Here is a 27,199-nt window from a genome sequence, read left to right on the forward strand (position 1 = left end):
TTGGGCCAGCCTCACCTGGAGCAAACATCAGAAGATCAAGCAACGCTTCCCTAGGACCTGCTCAAAATTGGCTATGCAGCCACAGGGTTTAGCAGCTTCTATCCACGACTGAACCCCATATCGAATGACCCCAATCACGGCTGCTCCGAGCATCACGTGCCTGTCCCTAGAAAATTGTATGATGCCTGCCCTCAAAAAGGCTCCCAGATGTCATGGCTAGGATGTGCTTCATGGTGCTATAGGCAACGTCCACCAGTGGTTGCATTAGTACCACCTCTTTCCATTATCATAGTCCCTCCTCCATTACCATACTCCCTCCTTCCATTACCATAGTTCCCCCTCCTCCCGTTACCATAGTCCCTCCTCCATTACCATAGTCCCTCCTCCATTACCATAGTCCCTCCTCCATTACCATACTCCCTCCTCCCACTACCATTGTCCCTCCTCCATTACCATAGTCTCCCGCCTTCCGTTACCAGACCCTCCTTCCGTTACCACAGTCCCTCCTCCTCCATTACCATAGACCCTCCTCCGTTACCATAGTCCCTCCACCTTCCGTTACCACAGTCCCTCCTCCTTCCGTTACCACAGTCCCTCCTCCTTCCGTTACCACAGTCCCTCCTCTCGTTATCATAGTCCCCCCTCCTCCTCCCATTACAGTAGTCCCGCCTCCTCTTATTGCAAAAGCTCCCACCTGTGGGAATGATCTTTTCAGATGAAACTGTTGCTACCTCTGTGTGTATCTGGCGTCTCTATCACCACCGTGGGACATCCCTGCAAGGTATACCTCATGGCTACAGAGTAGCACTCTCTGCAGGAAAGTCCACATCTGCCCTGCCCCAGGCAAGTGTGCTGTCCAGAGCTGGACACTGGGCACTTGCCAGGCAGTCAGTGCAACGAGGCACTGAGTTTTCCTTTTCCCTTAATTATCACCATTTAATTTTCACGCATCACACGTGTGACCCCTGACCCCTGTTCTGGGCACCATCATCGGAGAAATTTTCTCGAGGCTCGAGTTTCTTCTTTCTTTGCTACAAACTCCCAGGGCTACTGACTAAGGTGAAAAAAACCCGCTGTTATGTAATCCATTATACAGTCAACGTATCTTTACCCGAACCAGAAAAATTCACAGTTTTAACTGTGAATCGGGTCGGGAAACATATGTTTCTAGTTTTGAGACGAAATACATGACTGATAAAACCCTTCTGTAACGTCCAAGGGAACCAGAGTGGATCGAGTTTTGCTACAGATCTCCAAGACGCACCCCACAGGTCCACGATTGACAGCGTGAGTGTGTCTATCACAGGAACCGCTGGGGGAAGGCAGGTACTTGTGTCAGATTGGAACCGAATCACAAAGGAAGCATCGATTCCAGGATCCCGTTGAGTATAAAAACCCAGAACAAGAGCAAACTTAAGCAGCGAAGCCCCACAGACCCCTGGAGCGTCCAGCATGTTGGAGTTTTAGGTTTGGAAGGGAGGGGTTGGTATTTTTCTTTTTTCGAGACGGAGTTTTCCTCTTGTTGCCCAGGCTGGAGTGCAATGGCACAACCTTGCTCACTGCAAGCTCCGTCTCCCGGGTGCAAGCAATTCTCCCGCCTCAGCCTCCTGAGTGGCTGCGATGACAGGCACCTGCCACCACGCCCGGCTAATTTTTGTATTTTTAGTACAGACGGAGTTTCTCCATGTTGGCCAGGCTGGTCTGGAATCCCTGACCTCAGGTGATCCGCCCGCCTCGGCCTCCTAAAGTGCTGGGATGACAGGTGCGAGCCACCGCGCCTGGCTGGGGGGGAATGGGGGGGAGGGTTAGTAGTTCTCGTGGCTCCTAAACCGCGGCTCTCCTTTCCATCTGTATTAGTTCATTCTCACGCTGCTGATAGAGACATGCCCGAGACTGGGTAATTGATAAAGGAAAAGGGGTTTTGTGGACTCACAGCGTCTCGTGGTTGGCGAAGGCCTCACAATCAGAGCGGAAGACAACAGCCGTATCTCACATGGCGGCAGGCGAAAGCGCTCGTGCCCCGGAACTTCCTTTTATAGCCGATCTCGTGAGCCCACACTGACTATCGCGAGAACAGTATGCGGCTCACCGCTCCCATGATGCCATTTCCTCCGCCTGGCCCCGCCCGTCACAGGTGGGGATTCGATTCGATTGGAGGCGCGATCTGGGTGGGGACGCAGCCGGCCCACCGTTACAGACATTGGTGCAAGTTTGCCAGAATCCTCACACCCTTGTCAAAGGAGACCTTTCGGATCGCAGAGGGAAGCTAGGCCGTGTTCTGAAGCGAGGCTGGAATTTCAAAACCAGCTGTTCCACGAAAACACATGCCCAGATATTTCCTCTGGGGCCTCTATTCTCCCCACGGCAGGCTTAGGGGATCTCTAGACCCCCAGCTCTAATGCCTTTCCAAGCAGGAAGCCCTCTGCATCCCATGGAAACCACGGCTGCTCCAAAGAAGAGCTGAGGGGTTGCAGTGCCGCTGAACTCAGGCACCCTGGAGTTATTAATCATCAGGTTGGAGAAGAGGGGAAGGGGTTGTATCTGGAGGTGAAGCTTTCAGGGCTGACCTGCTTCAAGGGCCTGTGATACTTCAAGGGCCCCTGCGTACCTGACACGGTGCGGACAGGTCGCAACCACATAGAGTTTGCAAGCCAACAGGAAACCTAGGCAGGCTTCCTGGAGGAGGCATCATCTGGCCAGGAAATGGAGGTGGGATGTTGACAGCAGGAGATGGTGAGAAAGGAGCCCAGAAGGAGGGTTATCAAAAACAGGGCACACAGGTGAGAAAGTGCGGGAAGAAGAAGCCACAGGAAGGAAGAAAAATGGTCCATGATACTGTGACGTAAAGTAAATTCCTGTAACATCTTAGCATAGCGAGTTTGACAAAGAGTCGTGCATGGAGTGAGGACAAAAAAGACCGCTGCACCTGCACACCTGCCCTCTACTCACCTCTCCAGCGCAGGCAATGGCCTGCCAACCCCGTGTGATTAGTATTGTTCTAAAGAAATGGAGTCTCACTATGTTGCCCAGGCTGACCTCAAACTCCTGGGCTCATATGATCCTTCTGTCTCAGCCTCCAGAATCGCTGGGATTACATGGGCATGCCACCGTGCCTGGCTGATTTGGATTCTTGACAGAAGAGTTGGCTCTCAAATACCAACATGTGGTTCTGTTTCAAAACCAACAAAGACTTCTCAAAACAGACCACAGCGAGGCCAGGCTCAGGGCTGTGATCCCAGCACTTTGGGAGGCCATGGTGGGAAAATCCCTTGAGCTCAGGAGTTCAAGACCACCCGGGGCAACATAGTGAGACCCCATGCAAAAAATAAAAATAGCTGGGTGAGCGGCTGGGCACAGTGACTCATGCCTGTAATCCCAGCACTCTGGGAGGCCGAGGTGGGCAGATCATCTGAGGTCGGAAGTTCGAGGCCAGCCTGACCAACATGCAGAAACCCTGTCTCTACTAAAAACACAAAAATTACCTGGACATGGTGGTACATGCCTGTAATCCCAGCTACTTGGCAGGCTGAGGCAGAAGAATTGCTGGAACCCAGGAGGCAGAGGTTGCAGTGAGCCGAGATCACGCCATTGCACTCTAGCCCGGGTGACAACAGTGAGACTCCATCTCAAAAAAAAAAAAAAAAAATTAAAAACAAAGGCTTCTCAAAACAGACCACAGTGAGGCCAGGCTCAGGCCTGTAATCCCAGCACTTTGGGAAGCCGTGGTGGAAGGATCCCTTGAGCCCTGGAGTTCAAGACCACCCAGGGCAACATAGTGAGACCCTGTCTCGATAAAAAATAAAAATAGCTGGGTGTTGGTGGCATGTATGTGGAGTCTCAGCTATTTGGGAGGCTGAGGTGGGAGGATCGCTTGAGTCCAAGAGGTAGAGGCTGCAGTGAGCCACGTAGTACCACTACACTCCAGCCTGGGCAACAGAGTGAGAACCAGACTCTTAAAAACACCATAAATAAACAAAAATGAAAATAAACCATCCTGCATTCTTCAGACAACGCTGTGACTACATGGCAAGCTGGCCACCCTGTCATGGAAGGATGGAGCCCATCTCAAAGGGAATTTCTGGAGTGCAGAAAGCAGCCACAGCCGGTGGGAATACTCAGCAGGTGCATTCTCAGATCTCCAGCGGGTAATGATTGCACAGCACACAAAGAGTGAGCTTCCGTTAATAAGTATGGTAGGCACACTGCGGCTGTGAAATGTGTTTTCTTAGGTATCACGGACAGCATTGAGAAACTAAACCTTTTTCTTCTTGCAGAAAAGGCTGCGGTTTGTCATCCCTGTCTCCTCCCTTCCTCTTGCAGTTTCTATGTAGCTGGGCACATGCCGTGTGGATCCCCGTTTTCTTCCTCCTAGGGGAAAATCCTCAGCCACAGTGTTGTTTTGGTTTCCTTGTGTGTTTGCTTCTTGCTTTGTTATTCTCTCTCGAGTCAGCAAGAGAATGGCTCGGTGGGTGGGTGGGTAGGTTGGTTGGTTGGTTGGTTGGTTAGTTTGTTTTTGAGACAGTCTCACTCTGTCGCCAGGCTGGAGGGCAGTGGTGTGATCTCGGCTCACTGCAACCCAGGTTCAAGTGATTCTCCTGCGTCAGCCTCCCAATTTGCTGGGACAGCAGGCACGTGCCCCCACACCTGGCTAATTTTGAATTTTTAGTAGAGATGGGTTTTCACCATGTTGGCCAGGCGGGTTCCACCACGTTGGCCAGGCTGGTCTCGATCTCCTGACCTCGTGATCCACCCACCTCGGCCTCCCAAAGTGCTGGAATGACAGGCTGGAGCCACTGTGCCTGGCCGGCTCTGTGGGTTTTAGCAATGTCCCAGCATTCCCCAGACATAATATGTGCCTCTCTGTGATTTTTACTAACTCACCTGAAGTCACCAATGTTGTTGCCATGTTTTCATCAACACAGGAAGAAAAGGGGCAGTTTTCCTAGGGGCTCTTGTTGCGGTAGAAGAGCGACTTCCCACTGCCTGCATTGCAGGTGCCTTGGATTCGGGGGAAAAGGTGACTTGGCGACTGCAAGGAGGTCTTTCTTCGCTAAATCTAAATTCTACAGGGTCACCGGGGCCAATTGCAGCACAGATCTGAGGCACTGAAGATTGCAGGAGTGCATGCGTGCGTGTGCACGCATGTGTGTGTGTCTGTGTGAGCATGTATGTCTACATTTGTCATAAACGAAAATACAAAAGGGAAATGTCAGAAAGCAACCAGCAAAGGAAGCCAGCATTATTGGCAACGCTAGTGTCTGTTATCCAGAGAGGATGGCATCGTCTTTCAGGTGGCCATGAAGAAAGGCTTCGAATGACATTCCCAGAACAAGTGCCTGGAGATCTCACATCCACTCTGATTCTGCCCCTAGCCTTGGGTGTCGTGGGTTTAACTGGGACCTCACCAAGATGTGTCCACCCGGAACCTAGGAATGAAAGCTCATTTGGATATTGGATCTTTGCAGATGTCATTGCCTAAGCTGAGGTTGCATTAGAGTAGTGTAAGCCGTTAATTGAATAACTGGTGTCCTTATAAGAAGAGGAACATTGGCAACTGGGTATGGTGGCTCACGCCTGTCATCCCAGCACTTTGGGAGCCCGAGGCATCTGGATCTTGAGGTCAGGAGATCGAGACCATCCTGCCCAACATGGCGAAACCCCGTCTCTACCAAAAATACAAAAATTAGCCAGGTGTGGTGGTGCACGCCTGTAGTCCCAGCTACTCAGGAGGCTGAGGCAAGAGAATCCCTTGAACCTGGGAGGCAGAGGTTGCAGTGAGCCGAGATCGCACCACTGCACTCCAGCCTGGGCGATGAGCAAAAACTCCATCTCAAAAATAAAAAAAGAAGAGGAGGAACATTGGGACACAGAGACACAGAGATGGCCATCTCTGTCTTGGCAGAGGTGGCAGTGACAAAGGCAGATACTGTATTGACTGACGCTCCTACATCAGCCGTCCCCAGCCTTTCTGGCACAGGGACTAGTTTCATGGAAGACAATTTTTCCACACACAGAAAAAAACTGTCTTCATAGAAAGACAGGCACTGTGGGTATAGGGGGAAGGATCTGGGTATGATTTGGGTATGACATTTATTGTGTACTTTATTTCTATTATGATTACATTAAATGAAATAACTCTACAACTCACTGTCATGTAGAATCAGTGGGAGCCCTGAGCTTGTTTTCCTGCAACCAGATGGTCCCATCCTGGGGATGACGGGAGACAGTGACAGATCATCAGGCATTAGATTCTCATAAGAAGCACACAACCCAGATCCCTGGCACGCCCAGTTCCCAACAGGGTTCTCAATCCTCTGAGAATCCGATGCCACCGCTGATCTGACGGGAGGCAGAGCTCAGGTGGTAATGTGTGCAATGGGAAGTGGCTGTAAACACACATGAAGCTTTGCTCGGTACCAGTCCACAGCCAGGGGGGTTGGAGTCCTCTGTTCTACAGGACAGGAAACAACCAGGATTGCTACCAAGCCAAGGAAGTCAAAAGAGACAGCAGGGGATCCTCCTCTAGAGCCTCCGCAAGGGGCACAGCCCTGCCTTCATATCCAAGGACAAAATACATTTCATAATCGCAGTGTGCACAAAATACTTTTTCTTTTTTTTTTTTTTTTTTTTTTGAGACACAGTCTTGCTCTGTCGCTAGGGTGGAGTGTGGTGGCGTGATCTCAGCTCATTGCAACCTCCAGTTCCCGGGTTCAAGCGATTCTCCTGCCTTAGCCTCCCGAGTAGCTGGGATTACAGGTGTGTGCCACCAGGCCTGGCTAATTTTTGTATTTTTAGTAGAGATGGGGTTTCACCATGTTGGCCAGGATGGTCTCAATCTCTTGACCTCGTGATCCACCCGCCTCGGCCTCCCAAAGTGCTGGGATTACAGGCGTGAGCCACCAGGCCCGGCCGCATGCACACAATACTTTAACTTATTAAATGCTTATTATTTGCGTCTGGTGCAAGAGTGACCTGCTGGAGATTTGGGAATGTACTTAGTGACTGGAAGGCTGTATTTCCACCTGGATGTGTTGGCTTTCTGTACTCCAGGAATCTCCTTTGACACGAGCTCCATCCTTGGATGACCAGGTAGTCAGCCTGCCTTGGCTGTGGACTTCTGGTGTCCAGAGCTGTCAGAGATTTGACTTCTGTTGCCTTCAGCCAGCGGGTTTATAAAATTGTGTTGCAGCAGCTCCAAGAAGCTAAAATATTGAGCCTCGCCTATTATAATGGACCCTTGAACAACACGGGCTTGAACTGAATGGTCGTCCACTTATATGTGGATTTTCTTCTGCCTCCGTCACCCGAGACACCCCCTCCTCTTCCTCCTCCTCCTCCTCAGCCTCCTCAACGTCAAGACGACAAGGATGAAGACCTTTCTCATAAGCCAGTTCCGCTTGATGAACAGTAAAGATATTTTCTCATCCTTACGATTTTCTTAAGAAAAATCATAGCTTACTTGATTGTAAGAATATAATATATAATATACACTATGTATTTTTTCTCTTGTTTACTTTTTTTTTTTTTTTTGAGACAGAGTTTTGCTCTTGTCACCCAGGCTGGAGTGCAGTGGTGTGATCTCGGCTCACCGCAACCTCCACCTCCCAGGTTCAAGTGATTCTCCTACCTCAGCCTCCCGAGTAGCTGGGATTACAGGTATGCATCACCACGCCTGGCTAATTTTTTGTAATTTTAGTGGAGACGGGGTGTCTACTGAGGCTGGTCACGAACTCCCAACCTCAGGTGAGCCGCCTGCCTCGGCCTCCCAAAGCGTTTAGGATTACAGACGTGAGCCACCACACCTGGCCTCTGGCTTACTTTATTGTAAGAATATTACCATATCATTTGTGTCTGGTGCACTAACTACCTGCCTCATGATCTGTCACTGTCTCCTCTCCCATTACCCCCAGATGGGACCATCCAGTGGCAGGAAGTGCTTCCACCCAACAGCAAGCTATTAGTTAAGTTTTGGGGGACTGAAGAGTTACACAAGGGTCTTCACGTGCCCCTAACCCTCACGTGGCTTCAGAGTCCACTGTCAAGGAATGTGTGGCAGGCAAAGAAAGAAGAAAATGAAGAAAAGAGGGAGAGGAGACCATCTGTCACCAAGGCCAGTAATTCTTCCTTCTATGTGGTGAGCCTGCAAAGTCCCCGTCCTTGAGAAGTGTGCCAATGACATCTGACTCCCAGTACACGGATGACGACTAATTAGTCCTCCATGGCAAACAAATGAAGGGTTAATTAATCTGAGACTGCCGGAGTTATCTGTGAATGAGGATAGCCCAGCGACTTGCCAGTCATCTTAAACAGGTCAACGGATGATCAATCACAACTGAAATTCCACCGTAAAAGACGGGTCCACTCAACTGGAATTGATTTCTAGGGATGAATGAGCCATCTGTGGGCTGGAAGTGGAGGGGTTTAGTTTTTATTTTATTTTTATTTTTTTGATGCTGCTGTTTCTTAAAATGGGCTTTTTTTGTGTGTGTGTTATTCTGTCCAGGAGAGGTCCTGAAGGACCCTGTAGGTGTGAGGGCATCTAAAACACATTAAGGCCAGATTCCGACAGAAAGCTCTTTTGCCAAAACAAAAATGATGTGTGGTGGCATCACAGGCTTCCTTTAATCCACTGGGGCGCAGTTGTAATGGCAACGCTAATGAACACAGAGGGATATTTGCAGGAGAAAAGCAATTACAACAATTATGGGGGTAATTAACTGGCTCAACACACCCGTCATCACATCTAGCAGGACTGCCAGAATCTGAGACTCAAAAGACCCAAGGTTTTTCTTTTCTGTTGATTCCAAAATCCTGGATGGATTTCCTGCTAAAAGATTGCATTGGTCAGGAGATCGAGACCATCCTGGCTAACACGGTGAAACCCCGTCTCTACTAAAAATACAAAAAAATTAGCCCAGCCTGGTGGCGGCGCCTGTAGTCCCAACTACTCGGGAGGCTGAGGCAGGAGAATGGCGTGAACCCGGGGGGCGGAGCTTGCAGTGAGCTGAGATCCGGCCACTGCACTCCAGCCTGGGCGACAGAGCGAGACTCCGTCTCAAAAAAAAAAAAAAAAAAAGATTGCATTGGCCGGGCCCATTCGCTCACGCCTGTAAACCCAGCACTTTGGGAGGACAAGGTGAGCAAATCATGAGGTCAGGAGTTCAAGACCAGCCTGGCCAACATCGTGAAACCCTATCTCTACTAAAAATACAAAACTTAGCTGTGCATGGTGGCAAGTCCCCGTAATCCCAGTTACTTGGGAGGCTGAGGTAGGAGAACTGCTTGAACCAGGACCCGGGAGGCGGAGGTTGCCGTGGGCTGAGATCGTGCCACTGCACTCCAGCCTGGGCTACAGAGCAAGACTCCGTCTCAAAAACAAAAGCAAAAACAAAAAAACTGCATTTCAGGATGAGATGTCTTAAAAAAAAAAAAAAGTAGCTGTATTCTCTCATGGAACTATAGAACGTCAGACACGTGTGATAAGGAAGCAGTGTGTTGAAGGAATACAGGGTAAACGGTCTCCGCAGGTCCCACTGAGTCTAGCAGGGACGGTTCAGGCAAGATGTCTACTGTAATTCCCAATGTTGGGGGAGGGACCTGGTGGGAGATGACTGGATCACGGGGGCGGATTTCCCCCTTGCTGTTCTCATGATAATGAGTGAGTTCTCACGAGGTCTGAGGGTTTAAACGTGTGTGGCATTCCCTCCTTGCTCTCTCTTCGTCCATCACCGCCAGGCATTCATTCCGCGCATGTAAACTCAAAGACTCAAGGTCGCCGTGTGCTGTGGTTTCAATGTCTGTGTCCTCTCAAAATCCCCATTTTTTTGTTATTGTTTTGTTTTGCTTATGTTTTATTGTTTTGTTTTGTTTTTTGAGATGGAGTCTCACGGTGTCACCAGGCTGGAGTGCAGGGGTATGATCTCGGCTCACTGCAACCTCTGCCTCCCAGGTTCAAGCGATTCTCCTGCCTCAGCCTCCCAAGTAGCTGGGATTACAGGTGTGCACCACCACGCCCAGCTAATTTTTATATTTTTAGTAGAGACGGGGTTTGACCATGTTGGCCAGGATGGTCTCGAACTACTGACCTCAGGTGATCCACCTGCCTCAGCCTCCTAAAGTGCTGGGATTACAGGCGTGAGCCACCACGCCTGGCCTCAGATCCCTGTCTTGAGACACAATCTGCAAGGTGATCGTGTTAGGAAATGGAGCCTTTAAGAGGTGATGAGGGTGGAGCCTCAGGAATGGGATGAGTGTCCTTCTAAAAGGGACCCCCGAGAGCTCCCTCGACCCTTCTACCATGTGAGGACAGAGTGAGAAGGCACCGTCTGTGAACCAGGAAGCAGGTCCTCACCAGACACTGAATCTGGCATGCTTTGATCTCAGATTTCTAGCCTCCAGAAGTGTGAGCCATAAATCTCTTCTGTTTATCAATTAGCTAGTGTGAAGTATTATATTACGGCAGCCCAAACGGATGAAGACGCCATGTTTAGAGCTTCTAAAATTCATGTGGGCAGCGGATAAAGGATGAGTATAAAAGATGAAGAAGCAGCCGGGCATGGTGGCTGACGCCTGTAATCCCAACATTCTGGGAGGTCGAGGCAGGCGGATCACCTGAGGTCGGGAGTTCGAGAACAGCCTGAACAATGTGGAGAAACCCCATCTGTATTAAAAATACAAAATTATCCGGGCATGGTGGTGCACGCCTGTAATCCCAGCTACTCGGAAGGCTGAGGCAGGAGAATCACTTGAACCTGGGAGGCAGAGGTTGTGGTGAACCGAGATCACACCATTGCACTGCAGCCTGGGCAACAAGAAGGAAACTCTGTCTCAAAAAAATAAGGAGGCAAAAGAGCCAGAAGCAAAATGGGCATGAGCCTAATTCCCCTGGGGGCACTGTGAGTTCCCTATGAGCAACAGGTAGAGTGACTAAAAGCACGTTTGTAACAACAGCAGCAGGCCGTAGCATCACCGTTCTCAGGAAGAAGCCGCAACCGAAAAAAAAAAGCCAGTTACACACATGAGGTGACAAGGATTTTCCTGAAAATTTCCAGCCTGACAGGTGCATGATTATTTTAAAAGCAGAGCCTAGATGTGCAAATCTGCCGGAGGGGTAAAATGAAACTAAAGCATGGCATTGTTTGCAAGCTATGTGGCTTCGTGGGAGAGTCTGCTCTATGGGGTGCCGTGGCTTTCATGGCTGACAGCATCGCTTCTCCTGCATAGTGCATGGACAAGGAGATACGTGAAGAGGTCCTGTGGGCCTGCCTAGACTCATCTGGCTTAATGAAAATATTCAGAGATGCAATACCTACTCTCTGGAGAAGTATTCTATTCCCTCTTTCTGGGCTCCCACAAGCACAGTCTTTGCTTGGCTGGGCAAAGGGAGCTGACAGCAGGATCCCTGAGTCTTCGGATGTTAGGGCTGTTGTTAGCTATGGAAGGAGGGCAGAGTTGAGGGTGTCAGACCTGGCCAACCTACCCACCAGAAGGAGGAGGTGCAACCAACAGAGACTTGGGAGGAAGGACACTGAACAGTCCACAGACAGTCAAGTAGAGCAAGATTGTTTCAGGAAAAAAAGGGGTTGGCTCTTTCACAGCATCTGTGAACAGCAATCATTACCATTCTCATAATCATCACTATCACCACCAGCACCAACATCATCACCACCACCATCATCATTAACATCATCACCATCACCACCATCATCACTACCGTCATCACCATCACCATCACCATCATCATCACCATCACCATCATCACCACCACCATCATCATTAACATCATCACCATCACCACCATCATCACTACCATCATCACCATCACCATCACTACCATCATCACCATCACCATCATCACCACCACCATCATCATTAACATCATCACCATCACCACCATCATCACTACCATCATCACCATCACCATCACTGTCATCATCACCATCATCATCACCATCACCATCATCACCACTACCATCATCATCACCATCACCACCATCATCACTACCATCATCACTATCACCATCATCATCACCACCACCATCATTACCATCATCACCATCACCACCATTATCACCACCATCATCACCATCACCATCATCATCACCACCACCATCATCATTAACACCATCACCATTACTACCATCATCATCATCACCATCACCACCATCATCACTACCATCATCACCATCATCATCACCATCACCATCATCACCACCATCATCACTACCATCATCACTATCACCATCATCATCACCACCACCATCATCATTACCATCATCACCATCACCACCATTATCACCATCATCACCATCACCATCACCATCACCACCACTATCATTAACACCATCACCATCACTACCATCATCACCATCATCACCACCACCATCATCATTAACATCATCACCATCACCACCATCATCACCACCACCATCATTAACATCATCACTATCACCATCACCATCACCATCACTACCATCATCATCATCACCATCACCATCATCACCACCATCACGACCAGGATAATTATCACTATCATCATCACCATCCCAGAGGAATGTGTTAGTTGCTACCTTTACATGACATTATAGCAGTCACATTCCTCACAGGAAAATAATCGGTGAAGAGATGTATGAATTTGAAATAAGACCAACTAATGTAGGCAAAGTTTCCTTTCCTGCAGGACATTTTCTTCAGGTAGTGAAAGAAGGAGATATAACAGAAGGTATTTGCTTATTAGAATTCACGTAATTCAGATTCAGACAAAACAGATTGCAAAAAAAGGGGGAACCAACTGTAAAGGAATTCCTGTTCCCCTGGAAATCCTTTACAGTTGGTTCAGACAAAACAGATTGCAAAAAAAGGGGGAACCATTGTAAAGGAATTCCTGTTCCCCTGGAATTCCTTTACAATGCTAGGACTGTGTGTTCCTTAGAGAGAATGAAGAGAAAATTGATTCTCTCTGACTTGCATTTCCTTAAGGGAGGTGTCGTTTCTTTGTGCCTGTGTGTCCACATGCTAAAGTTACCTGTAATGCAATTGATTTTATTGAGAAAAGACATTAAAAATCAGCATTTTAAATATGCAAATCCAGCTATAAGAAGAATAGAGGGGTAGGGTGACCACTGCAGCTTATGTGATAAAGTTACAAAGTGACTGAAGAACTTCATATTTTATATTGCCTTGAGGAATATTTTAATCAATACAAAGCACCAGCTACAATATTGCCTGTGAACATGTCTGATGAATGCTCTTTGCAGAATCAAGTCTGTGAAGTCACAAAGGCAATTTCAGATAATATTTCTTACCAGAAGTGTTATTACCAAGTGACAAAGATATCAATGAAATGAATATGAACATGAATTAACTCAGTTCTTGATAGAGTCAGAGAAAAAGGCTGTGCTCTCAGTTTGTGCAAAAGTTGCAAAAATTCATCTCAAGAGAAAAGTCTTAAAAGTTAGAAAAATATCATGTCCAAGGTCAAACAGACAGCTGTGATTAGGTTATCCCAACATGCAGTTTGACAATTATGTTCAATGAAATACAGTTACAACACAGGATACAGATTTAATGAATCTTCCCCATGTCGCAGTGAAAAAAGCATTATTTTAGGGAAATGAACACAAATGTGACAGTGTCAGCAGACAGCTGGCATCCTTAGGGAGCCCATACATTTCTCTGTGCATCAACTCCAAAAATCTGTGATTCTATGTAATCACAACTATGATGGATAATAGAGTAGCAATCATAACCATTTTCATCATCATTACTATCACCATGATCACCACCATCATCACTGCCATCACCATATTAATTATGACCATCATCACCATCAGTACCATCATCATCACCATGGTCACCATCTCCATCATCACTACCACCATCATCATCATCACTATCACCATAATCACCATCATCATCATCATCACCATCATCATCATCACCATCATCATCACTATCATCACCACCACCATCAGCAGCAGCATCATCACCATCATCATCATTATCATTTCTATCACCACCATCATCACCACCGTCACCATCATCACCATCAGCAGCAGCAGCAGCATCACCATCACCACCATCATTATTTCTATCACCACCACCATCACCATCACCATCATCACCATCATCATCACTATCATCATCACCATCAACACCATCAGCAGCAGCAGCAGCATCACCACCATCGTCATCATCATCATTATTTCTATCACCACTACCATTATCATCACCATCATGACCATCACCACCATCATCATCACCATCATCATTATCATTTCTGTCATCCCATCATCATCATCATCATCATCACAATCGCCATCATCATCATCACCATCAACACCATCAGCAGCAGCAGCAGCATCACCACCATCATCATCATCATCATTATTTCTATCACCACTACCATTATCATCACCATCAGGACCATCACCACCATCATCATCACCATCATCATTATCATTTCTATCATCCCATCATCATCATCATTATCATCACCATCGCCATCATCTTCATCAACACCAACATCATCATCATCATCTTCATCATCATCATCACTATCATCACCATCACCATCAGCAGCAGCGGCAGCAGCATCACCATCATCACCATCATTATCATTTCTATCATCATCACCATCATCATCACCACCATCACCATCAGCAGCAGCAGCAGCAGCATCACCACCATCATCATCACCATCATTATTTCTATCACCACCACCACTATCATCATCATGACCATCACCACCATCATCGTTATCACCATCACCATCATCACTATCACCATCATCATCACCATCATCATTATCATTTCTATCACCCTATCATCATCATCACCATCACCATCATCATGATCATCACCATCATCATCATCGTCATCACCATCATCACAGTCACTATTACATCACCATCACCATAACTGTCACCATCATCACCATTACCACTGTCATCACTGCCATCATCACTACCACCATCATCACAACCATCATCACCATCAGAATCACCATTATCATCAACATCATCATCGTGGCAGCTGTCATTCACTGAGATCCCACAATGCACAAAATGTTTTCCAGTATTTTATTCTTTTGGCCAGTACTTTTTATATCCCTGTGATGTTCCATGGACCTTGGTGAGGCTGGGGAAATCAGTGACACAGTTAACCAACGGTACAATGTGTGAGGTCCCAAGGGAGCAAGGAGTTGTAGGCACCTGGCTTCAGGACAACTGCTTTACAGTATGCTATAAAAGTTGAGAAGACTAGCATGAAAGGGACTTGGAAGGTCAGGAGGCAGAGGAGGGGAAGAATGCTCAAGAACCAGGGACCATGTGTGCAAAGTTACAGCAAAGAGGTGGAGGCATGAAAGGCATTCTGCCCATATGAGTTTAAGCAGGTAAGACAATAGTATGACTAGGCAGGATCTCTCTGACTGCAGTGTAGACAATCCAGGGAGGGAAACCTGGAAGCCAAGAGACTAGCCAGGAAGTAGTGTTATGAAGCAGGTAAGGGACAGGTGTGACCTGCTGTAGGAGGTGATGCAGAAAATGAAGGAATGTTTTTGATAAGCATGTAGGTGGTCTACAAAGCTCTCAGTTACCACCAGGGAGAGGAATGCCAAGGTGGAGAAGATCATCTCAGGCACTCTAGGATCAACTCCAGGCAGCTAAGAGGATGGTGGCACCACTGACCTACACAGAGAGGAGGAAAATGTCAACTACATTTCTGGACTTGCTGCGGAAGCAGAGAGGTCTAGGAGGCAGGAGTTTGGAGACAAATATCTCAGTGAGAACTAGCAAGGTGGAGTTTTGGAGAACATGGACGTGGTTGCAAGATCCAGGGAAAGGTGTATAGTAGGAGATGCTAGGAGGAAATGCTGAGGAAAGGCAGCATAAAAGAAACAGTCAAGAGGAACCCACACAGGAGGATGGGTCTTGGAGAAAGCAAACCCAGAGGGTGAAACCTCATGGGAGATGATGAAATTGAATCTTTCAAGACAGCTGCTTAAAGGACACTTTTTAAGAGTGTTGATCATAATTTTGCTCACTCAGATAAGTGGATGATTATTTGGTTAATTCCTCACTTCAGCTGGAATATAAATTCAACACAGGCAAGAAGCAAGCTTATTTGGTTGTATTTTTAAAATATACATTTGCTGCGCACCGGTAGTCCCGGGTACTTGGGAGGCTGAGGCAGAAGAATCGCTTGAGCTGGAAGGCAGAGGTTGTAGTGAGCCGAGATTGTGCCACTGCACTCCAGTCTGGCGAAAGAGCAATACTCCATCTCATATATATGTGTGTGTGTGTGTGTGTGTGTGTGTGCATACACACATTTGCTAAGCGCCCAAGTGCCTTCATCACCATCACCATCATCATCATCTAGGGAAATGAACACAAATGTGACATTGGAAATTCACATTTGAATTTGGAAATTCATCCATGAATCGGCCAGAGGGTTGTGGTGGTGGCTGGTGATGGTCATGGTTGCTTTAAAAGATGCATGCTTTATCATGGTTTATGAGAGAACCACCAAGAATGGAAAGAATGTAGCACACGGACCATAATTCTAATTCCATAGCCACAGCAGGCATCACTAATTGATGACTATCCCTTGCTACAGGATCATTCTTATCTCAGGGTGCTGGCAGCCAGAACCAATCAATCAGCCTTAGGAGGGAAAATCCATTTGTCATCCATTCAATGTGTGATTTGGGTGTAGAGCATCTCCTGCACTGCAGCTGCTGCTATGAGATTAATTCCTTTAGAGGTTTACTAATTAATGGATGTTGAATTATCCCAAATGCTTCCCTGTTACCCACTGAGAAGTATCCTTTGGTCTACATGTGGATAAGATGTAACTGAGTCAGGGGAAAATTTTTTTTTTAACCCGGAAGTCTATTCAGAGGATAAAATTAAGCTAGATTTTCTTTATTTAGGTTGATAAGTAAAACCAGTCGATGATGCTTCTTTGAAAAGTGTTCATTTGGGAATAAAACGGTATTTAACTCAGACACAGTTTGGTGGCTCTGGTCACTCTGAAGAGTACAGCCAGTACATTTTTGGATAAATGGCCAAATACTACACATCTCAGAATTTGTGGGCCACAGGGTCTCTGTTAGAACTCTTCAAACCCGTGTACCTAGGGCAAAAACAGTCACAGGCAACGAGTAAATGAATGTATATGGCTGTGTTTCAAGAAAACTTTAATGAGAAAAACAAGTCAAGGGTCAGATGTGTTCCAGGGTCAACAGTTTCCAGACTCTTGGTCTAGATTGTCCTTGATGGTTTGGAAAAAGTAGATAGATAATCAATAATTCTTTTATTGATTGATTTATTTAGTGTGTGTGTGTGAGAGAGACAGACAGAAAGAGAGAGACAGAGAGATACAGTTTTGCTCTGTCCCCAGGCTGGAGTGCAGTGGCACGATCTCAGCTCACTGCAACCTCCATCTCCCAGGTTCAAGCGATTCTCCCGTCTCAGCCTCCTGAGTAGCTGGGATTACAGGCCTGTGCCACCACGCCCAGCTGATTTTTGTATTTTTAGTAGAGACAGGGTCTTACCGTGTTGGCCAGGCTGGTCTCGAACTCCGGACCTCAGGTGATCCGCCCAACTCAGCCTCCCAAAATGCTGGAATTACAGGCATGAGCCCCTGCACCCGGCCAGATATTCGATAATTCATTAGGAACATTTGGTGGAAACTTCTGACGGCTGAAATTTCAGCATGTTATTTTATTTGTGATCTGTAATTCCGTTTGCATTAATTTAGCAAAATTCTAATTTTTTGCAACAAGTCATCCTTTCATCCTTTGCCCAGGAGGAGGTAATCAAATATATTAGTTAAGAGTTAAGAATAAATTACTTTTTTTGTGAAAGTTTAAATCATATTTTTATTACATGTTATTTCCTCTTTCTTGTTCCAATTCATGCTAATCTGTTCGTGCTTCTTTTGCATGTGGAATGAAGGATTAGTAACTGGTGGAATATGATTCTTTCATTTTTCTTAAGAAAACTATTATTGATGGGGTGTTTTTGCTTCTTCACTACTTTCCTTTTGTATTTATTTCTGCACAATGTCATTATTTTCATATTCTTGCTTCCTAATTTTACTTTATTTCTTAGGGGCCCGGTCATCATTTGCTTTTTCATTTCTTACTAGCGCAAGAACTTAAGAGTGATACAAATCTTCAGAATATTTTGGTTGCATTCTGCAGACAGTGACATCTTCCATTTCCATGGATATTATTTACAAAACATTTTTGTCACCTGCTATGAATTGTCAACCTGCCCTCATGCTTTAAAAGGACATTTTTTGAAATCAACCTGAGTTTGGGCACTGGGAAATTGCATACCTAATAAAATTAAACATTAAAAAAGAGGCTCTTTCTGCTTCACGATCAAGTGAGGCAGCAGGGTGATAGATGTAGGGGATAAGGGATGGACCCTGTGTTGCTCAGGGTTCTCTAGAGGGACAGAACTAACAGGATAGATATACATAAAGGGGCATTTATTCAGTATTAACTCACACAATCACAAGGTCCCACAATAGACTGTCTGCAGGCTGAGGGGCAAGGAAGCCAGCCCAAGTCCCAAAGCTCAAGCACTTGGAGTCCAATTTTCGAGGGCAGGAAGTATGCAGCATGGGAGAAAGATGCAGGCTGGGAGGCTAGGCCAGTCTAGTCTTTTCACGTTCTTCTGCCTGCTTATATTCTAGCCTCGCTGGTCCGCTGATGAGATGGTCCCCACCCAGATGATTAAGGGTCGCTGATGAGATGGTCCCCACCCAGATGATTAAGGGTCGCTGATGAGATGGTCCCCACCCAGATGATTAAGGGTCGCTGATGAGATGGTCCCCACCCAGATGATTAAGGGTGGGTCTGCCTTTCCCGGCCCACTGACTCAAATGTTAACATCCTTTGGCAACACCCTCACACACACCCAGGATCAACACTTTGCATCCTTCAATCCAATCAAGTTAACACTACGTATTAATCATCACAGAACCCATTCCAAGGGCAGAAGTTTATAGAGGACATAGGGCCTCAGCCAGCTCCAGAGTGTGCATGGATCAGATAACAAGGGTGAATTTCTGCACAGCAGGAGGAAAAAAAAAAATTTCTGTACTCTGAGCTTCCAACCTCCCCTGCAAAAAAAAAAAAACCAGGATTCCCCCAGGTACCCCCAGAACCTAAATCTTGTTCTGTGCCAGGGAGGTAGAGAGTACAGGAGCCCGGCTCACTCCTGGGGAAGGAAAAACCACTGCTCATAGCCGCAGGAGAGCTGTGGTTCTGTGGGGGCCGATCAGCCTCAGGGCTCGTGGGGACAATGAGGGCAGAGAAAACAGGAGAAGCAGGAGAAGGGAGTGGCATGGGGTTGTCCTTGGTCTGACTCAAAGGAACCATTGGGAGCACTGAGGGAACCCCGTGGCAAGACGCTGAGATGACGCAAGCTTTCTGGGGGTTACAGAAAAGTTTTCAGGTGGCCCCCTGGAAAGGAGCATTGGTTGTTCTGGGCTGAATTTTGTCCCCCCCAAATTCATACATGGAGGTCCTCACCCCTAGGACTTCAGAATGTGATTGTATTTGGAGATGGGGTCTTTAAAGAGGCAATTAAGGTAAAAGGAGATTCCGGGGGGTGGGAGAGAGCCTGAGCCAATGGGACTGGCTCCTTATAAGAAGAGGGGATGAGGGCACAGACACACACAGAGGGACGACCCTGTGAGGACACAGGGAGAAGACGGCGACTCCAAGTCCAGGAGAGAGGCCTCAGGAGGGACCAGCCCTGCCCACACCTGGATCTCAGACTTCCAGCCTCCAGGACTGTGGGAAAATCAATGTCTGTTGTTTATAAGCCGCCCAGTCTATGGTATTCTGTGATAGCAGCCTGAGATGGACTAAGACATCCCATAAGAGGAGGAGATGAGGACACAGACACACACAGAGGGATGACCCTGTGAGGACACAGGGAGAAGACGGGATCTCCAAGCCCAGGAGAGAGGCCTCAGGAGGAACCAGCCCTGCCCACACCTGGATCTCAGACGTCCAGTCTCCAGGACTGTGGGAGAATCAATGTCTGTTGTTTACAATCCACCCAGTCTATGGTATTCTGTGATAGCAGCCTGAGATGGACTAAGACACCTCATAAGAAGAGAGGATGAGGACACACACACACACAGAGGGCCGAGCCTGTGAGGACACAGGGAGAAGACGGTATCTCCAAGTCCAGGTGAGAGATGTCAGGAAGAACCAGCCCTGCCTATACCCTGATCTCAGACGTCCAGCCTCCAGGACTGTGGGAGAATCAATGTCTGTTGTTTATAAGCTGCCCAATCTATGGTATTCTGTGATAGCAGCCCGAGATGGACTAAGACATCCCATAAGAAGAGGGGATGAGGACACAGACACACACAGAGGGAGGACTCTGTGAGGACACAGGGAGAAGACGGCGTCTCCAAGCTAAGGAGAAAGCAAGCTTACCGACACGGTGACCTGAGACATGTAGCCTCTACAACTCTGAGAGAATAAATATCTCTTGTTTAAGCCGCCTGGTCAGTAGGACTCTGTAACAATCGGCAACGCGATAAGATGAATACCGGGACCAGAGCATTAGAAGCGCCATAGGTGGCCTCTGGCAGCCACGCTTCTGCTATGAGAATCAGCTCTAGCCATCTGTTACCGGGACATGGGGCAACCAGCCAGGTAGGGGTCACCTGGTCTCCTTCCTCCTCTCTCTCACCTGGACCCAAGTGGGTGCTCCAATGGCAGCTCATGGGGGAAGAGAGGAAAAGGAGTATGAGAGGACGCCTACCCCTGCCGCATCCCAGGACTGGGCCAGAGGCAGCAGAAATCTCCCTTCTGAAAGGGGAAGACGACGTGAGCTCCGGCCCTGGCCTAAGTCTCTGAATCCAGACTCTGTTTTGTGATGAAAGTGATGGCAGTGACCTGGGAGGGGGTGGGTAGATAGGTTCAGTGTCCACCTCCGTTTCCAGCCGGGAGCTTGGGAGAGGGAGACGGCACACGGATGACACCCCACGGGCTGTGTGCTTGTGTGTGCTTGGCGTGTTGGACACAGGCGCGTCGCAGTCCATCTTCACCTAAAACATGGGTACTTTTATCGCCTCATGAGTGTGTTATCAACTGACACACGAGTCCCTCACTCACCAACGCTGCTGCGCAAGGATGCCCCAGACATAAATCTTCTCAGGCCTCGTGTTTTATTTATTCCTCTCTCTGTCTCCCTGATCTGGCCTTTTCCGATTCAGATCCAGCTGGGTTGTTGAGCATTTCCAATTTAAGGGCAATTACTTTTATTTATTTATTTATTTATTTATTTATTTATTTATTTAGGGATGGAGTCTCGCTGCGTCACCCAGGCTGGAGTGCAGTGGCATGAGCTCAGCTCACTGAAACCTCCGCCTCAGCCTCCTGAGGAGCCGGGATTATAGGCGCCGCCACCACGCCCGGCTAATTTTTGTATTTTTCGTAGAGACGGGGTTTCGCCACGTTGGCCATGGTGGTCTCGAACTCCCGACCTCAAGTGATCCACCCACCTCAGCCTCCCAGATTGCTGGGATTACAGGCATGAGCCACCATGCCCGGCCTCATTTTTAAAATAATTTTTAATTGTGGAAAAACACACATAACATAAAGTTTAGCATTTTAACCTTTTTTTGTTTTGTTTTGTTTTTGAGACAGATTCTCACTCTTGTCGCCCAGGCTGGAGTGCAGTGGCACGATCTCGGCTCACTACAACCTCCGCCTCCCGGGTTCAAGCGATTCTCCCGCTCAGCCTCCCGAATAGCTCGGATTACAGGCGCCCGCCACCATGATCGGCTAATTTTGTATTTTTAGTAGACAGGAGGTTTCTCCATGTTGGTCAGGCTGGTCTCAAACTCCTGACCTCAGGTGATCCACCCGCCTCGGCCTCCCAAAGTGCTGGCGTGAGTCACCATGCCCAGCTGCATTTTTAAAAATAATTTTTAATTGTGGGAAAATACACATCACATAAAGTTGAGCATTTTAACCATGTTTACATGCACAGTAAAGTGGTATTAAATACATTCATATTGTTATGCGGCCATCACCACCGTGCATCTCCAAAATATTTTCATCCTGCCAAATGGAAACTCTGTTCCCATTAAACATGAACTCCCCACCTCCTCCTCACCCAACCCCTGTAACTACCCCATTCTACTTTCTGTCTCTAAGAATTTAAAGGTACTCTGTGTACCTCCTAGGAGTGGAATCCTACAGTGTTTGTCCTTTTGGGATTGGTTTATTTCACTTAGCATTAATAACCTCAAGGTTAGCCCACATTGCAGCATGCATCTGAATATCCTTCCTTTTTATGACTGCGTAATATTCCACCATTTGGGTACATTTTGCTTATCCATTTGCCGGTGGAGGGACACAGTTTCTCTCTACCTTTTGGTTATTGTAAATAATGCTGCTACTGTGAACGTGGTTTGTGCAAATATCTGTTGGAGACCCTGTTTCCAATTCTTTGGGGTATATACCCAGCAGTGGCAACTGCTGGTGCCATCTGTTCTTACTTTTTATTTCGTGGAATGCTGTTTTATTGGGGACCCATGAATTTGGCAGGCATTAGTAATCTATCCTGGGGCATTCAGCGAACTCCAATTATCAAGAAACTCTCCAGGTGGCCCCTCCTTAAAAGTCAGGTTCCTTCAAGACAGAATATAAGTGGCCTGCCCTCAGTCAGAAGGGATGCACGAAGGCATAACCCAATAATTTAAGACGCAGCCAAGAGCCCTTTCCCGTGAGGAGTCACGGGTAGGAATTCTCAGGCAGGCAGGGGACTGGGGGTAAAAATCAACCCACCTAGGGATGGAATCCCGCCAAGTAAGACAGGAATGTACAAGGCAGCAGACACAGGGGTCACGCCCAAAAATGCAAAGGCTGATGTGAGAAACCTGCCCCAAAGCACCCAACCTGTCTTAAGTGAAATTGAAGAGGACTCCTGTGATACCAGCACTTTGGGAGGCCAAGGTGGGCAGATCACCTGAGATCAGGAGTTCGAGACCAGCCTGACCAACATGGTGAAACCCCGTCTCTACTAAAAATACAAAAATTAGCCGGCTGTGGTGGCACAAGCCTGTAATCCCAGCTACTGGGGAGACTGAGGCAGGAGAATTGCTTGAATCCAGGAGGCCGAGATCGCGCCACTGCACTCCAGCCTGGGTGACAGAGCGAGACTCTGTCTCAAAAAAAAAAGGAAAGAAATTCAAGAGGGACTGTGATAAATAAGAGCAGTGATTGCTACACAGTCCAAGGTGATCCATGTGGATGAGGCAGCAATGATGCATCCAACCAAGTGAGGTCTGTAAGGTTAGGAAGGAGGAGGGAAAATGCTGTCCTTCACCATCCCTCCCCACAGGGAGGCCACAGGCACGCCTGCAGTTCAAACGTGCTGCTTAAACAAAGCATCCCAATCCCCCCAAGGGTTTCTGATCCTGGGGAAATGGCAATGGGTATGATGGTCAGGGAGGGCGACGCTAGCCTCAAGCCCAGCCCTTCACTTCAACGGGATTTAAATGCCACACACGTTACAGTTCAGATTTATGAAATCTCTGCCTTTATCTAAAGCATATATAATTTCAGAAAGTAGATGTAAAGCATTTATAATTTTATACATACGGCACATGTAATTTAGGAGGGCACGATGGTGCACGCCTGTAGTGCTAGCTCCTCGAGAGGCTGAAGTGGGAGGACCACTTGAGTCCCAGAGGCAAAGCCAGCCTGGGCAACACAGCAAGACTCACGTCTCTTAAAAAGTAAAATAAAATAAGTAGGTTTGTAATTTTATGTATATATTAATTTTATATTTTATATATTGATATATATTTATTATATATTACATGTTACAATATGTCTATTATATTATATATCATGATTATGCTTATTATGTATTATATATTGTGTAACATAGTATGATATATGTAAAATAATATATACATAAAATTAAACATTCAATAACTACAGTTTATACTTATATATTATAAATCTGTGTTTATTATAAAGTATGTTTTAAAAAATCTATTATATATAAATATATACTATTTATAGAATAAATATTTAATATAAATAATCTCTTTATAATGACATACAAATATAATTTATAGTTATATATTTATGTAATATATATTTTATATACATACAAAATGTATTCTGCATATATTATTTTTATATATAAATATATAAATAAAATATATCAAAGTATATCTTTTATATAATTTTATATTACAAACTATACATTACTATATATACATTACAAAATGTAACATACCTATGAATGTGAATTCATATGTATATACATTATAATATAAATTCATATTATGTCATTATGTGTTTAATATATATACACTGAACATAATACATCACATAGAATACATAATAATTTGATGTATATGCATTATAATAAAATAAATATATATTAAGTATGCAAACCTAAAATATTAATATATATCAAGTATATAAATGCATATACAATAAATATATAAACCTAAAATATGAATATATATAAAGTAGATGAATATCACACATAAACAAAATATAAATGTCTGGACATTGACCATGTACAAGTGTGCAGTGTGGACAGTGAATGGAAATGTGAGCATGAAATGTGTGTTGATGCCTCCCCGTGTCCTCTGCACACACGACACACAGGGACCTCCGCGTCTCCTGCACACACGACACACAGGGACCTCCGCGTCTCCTGCACACACACGACACACAGGGACCTCCGCGTCTCCTCTGCACACACACGACACACAGGGACCTCCGCGTCTCCTGCACACACACGACACACAGGGACCTCCGTGTCTCCTGCACACACACGACACACAGGGACCTCCGCGTCTCCTCCGCACACACACGACACACAGGGACCTCCGCGTCTCCTCTGCACACACACGACACACAGGGACCTCCGCGTCTCCTCTGCACACACGACACACAGGGACCTCCGCGTCTCCTCTGCACACACGACACACAGGGACCTCTGCGTCTCCTGCACACACGACACACAGGGACCTCCGCGTCTCCTCTGCACACACACGACACACAGGGACCTCCGCGTCTCCTCTGCACACACGACACACAGGGACCTCCGCGTCTCCTCTGCACACACGACACACAGGGACCTCTGCGTCTCCTGCACACACGACACACAGGGACCTCCGCGTCTCCTCTGCACACACACGACACACAGGGACCTCCGCGTCTCCTCTGCACACACACGACACACAGGGACCTCCGCGTCTCCTCTGCACACACGACACACAGGGACCTCCGCGTCTCCTCTGCACACACACGACACACAGGGACCTCCGCGTCTCCTCTGTACACACACGACACACTGGGACCTCCGCGTCTCCTCTGCACACACACGACACACAGGGACCTCCGCGTCTCCTGCACACACGACACACAGGGACCTCCGCGTCTCCTCTGCACACACACGACACACAGGGGCCTCCCCGTCTCCTCTGCACACACGACACACAGGGACCTCCGCGTCTCCTGCACACACGACACACAGGGACCTCCGCGTCTCCTCTGCACACACACGACACACAGGGACCTCCGCGTCTCCTCTGCACACACGACACACAGGGACCTCCGCGTCTCCTCTGCACACACGACACACAGGGACCTCCGCGTCTCCTCTGCACACACACGACACACAGGGACCTCCGCGTCTCCTCTGCACACACGACACACAGGGACCTCCGCGTCTCCTGCACACACGACACACAGGGACCTCCGCGTCTCCTCTGCACACACACGACACACAGGGGCCTCCCCGTCTCCTCTGCACACACACGACACACAGGGACCTCCCCGTCTCCTCTGCACACACGACACACAGGGACCTCCGCGTCTCCTCTGCACACACACGACACACAGGGACCTCCGCGTCTCCTCTGCACACACACGACACACAGGGACCTCCGCGTCTCCTCTGCACACACACGACACACAGGGACCTCCGCGTCTCCTCTGCACACACACGACACACAGGGACCTCCGCGTCTCCTGCACACACGACACACAGGGACCTCCGCGTCTCCTCTGCACACACACGACACACAGGGGCCTCCGCGTCTCCTGCACACACGACACACAGGGACCTCCGCGTCTCCTCTGCACACACGACACACAGGGACCTCCGCGTCTCCTGCACACACGACACACAGGGACCTCCGCGTCTCCTCTGTACACACGACACACTCCTCTGCACACACACGACACACAGGGACCTCCGCGTCTCCTCTGCACACACGACACACAGGGACCTCCGCGTCTCCTGCACACACACGACACACAGGGACCTCCGCGTCTCCTCTGCACACACACGACACACAGGGACCTCCGCGTCTCCTCTGCACACACACGACACACAGGGACCTCCGCGTCTCCTCTGCACACACGACACACAGGGACCTCCGCGTCTCCTCTGCACACACGACACACAGGGACCTCCGCGTCTCCTGCACACACGACACACAGGGACCTCCGCGTCTCCTCTGCACACACACGACACACAGGGACCTCCGCATCTCCTCTGCACACACGACACACAGGGACCTCCGCGTCTCCTCTGCACACACGACACACAGGGACCTCCGCGTCTCCTCTGCACACACACGACACACAGGGACCTCCGCGTCTCCTCTGCACACACACGACACACAGGGACCTCCGCGTCTCCTGCACACACGACACACAGGGACCTCCGCGTCTCCTGCACACACGACACACAGGGACCTCCGCGTCTCCTCTGTACACACAAAACACACAGGGACCTCCGCGTCTCCTCTGCACACACGACACACAGGGACCTCCGCGTCTCCTCTGCACACACACGACACACAGGGACCTCCGCGTCTCCTCTGCACACACGACACACAGGGACCTCCGCGTCTCCTGCACACACGACACACAGGGACCTCCACGTCTCCTCTGCACACACACGACACACAGGGACCTCCGCGTCTCCTGCACACACGACACACAGGGACCTCCGCGTCTCCTGCACACACACGACACACAGGGACCTCCGCGTCTCCTCTGCACACACACGACACACAGGGACCTCCGCGTCTCCTCTGCACACACACGACACACAGGGACCTCCGCGTCTCCTGCGCACACACAACACACAGGGATCATTCGGGGTTCAGG

General features: G+C 48.0%; 1 protein-coding gene across 1 annotated transcript in view; it reads right to left on the reverse strand.

The window, feature by feature from the left end:
• Positions 1–27,199, reverse strand: part of LOC106996625 (polyprenol dehydrogenase) — a 328,740-nt gene that overhangs the window by 138,671 nt on the left and 162,870 nt on the right. The window lies entirely within an intron of this gene.

This window comes from Macaca mulatta, chromosome X, assembly GCF_049350105.2.
Source record: "Macaca mulatta isolate MMU2019108-1 chromosome X, T2T-MMU8v2.0, whole genome shotgun sequence".
Classification (NCBI taxonomy): Eukaryota; Metazoa; Chordata; class Mammalia; order Primates; family Cercopithecidae; genus Macaca; species Macaca mulatta.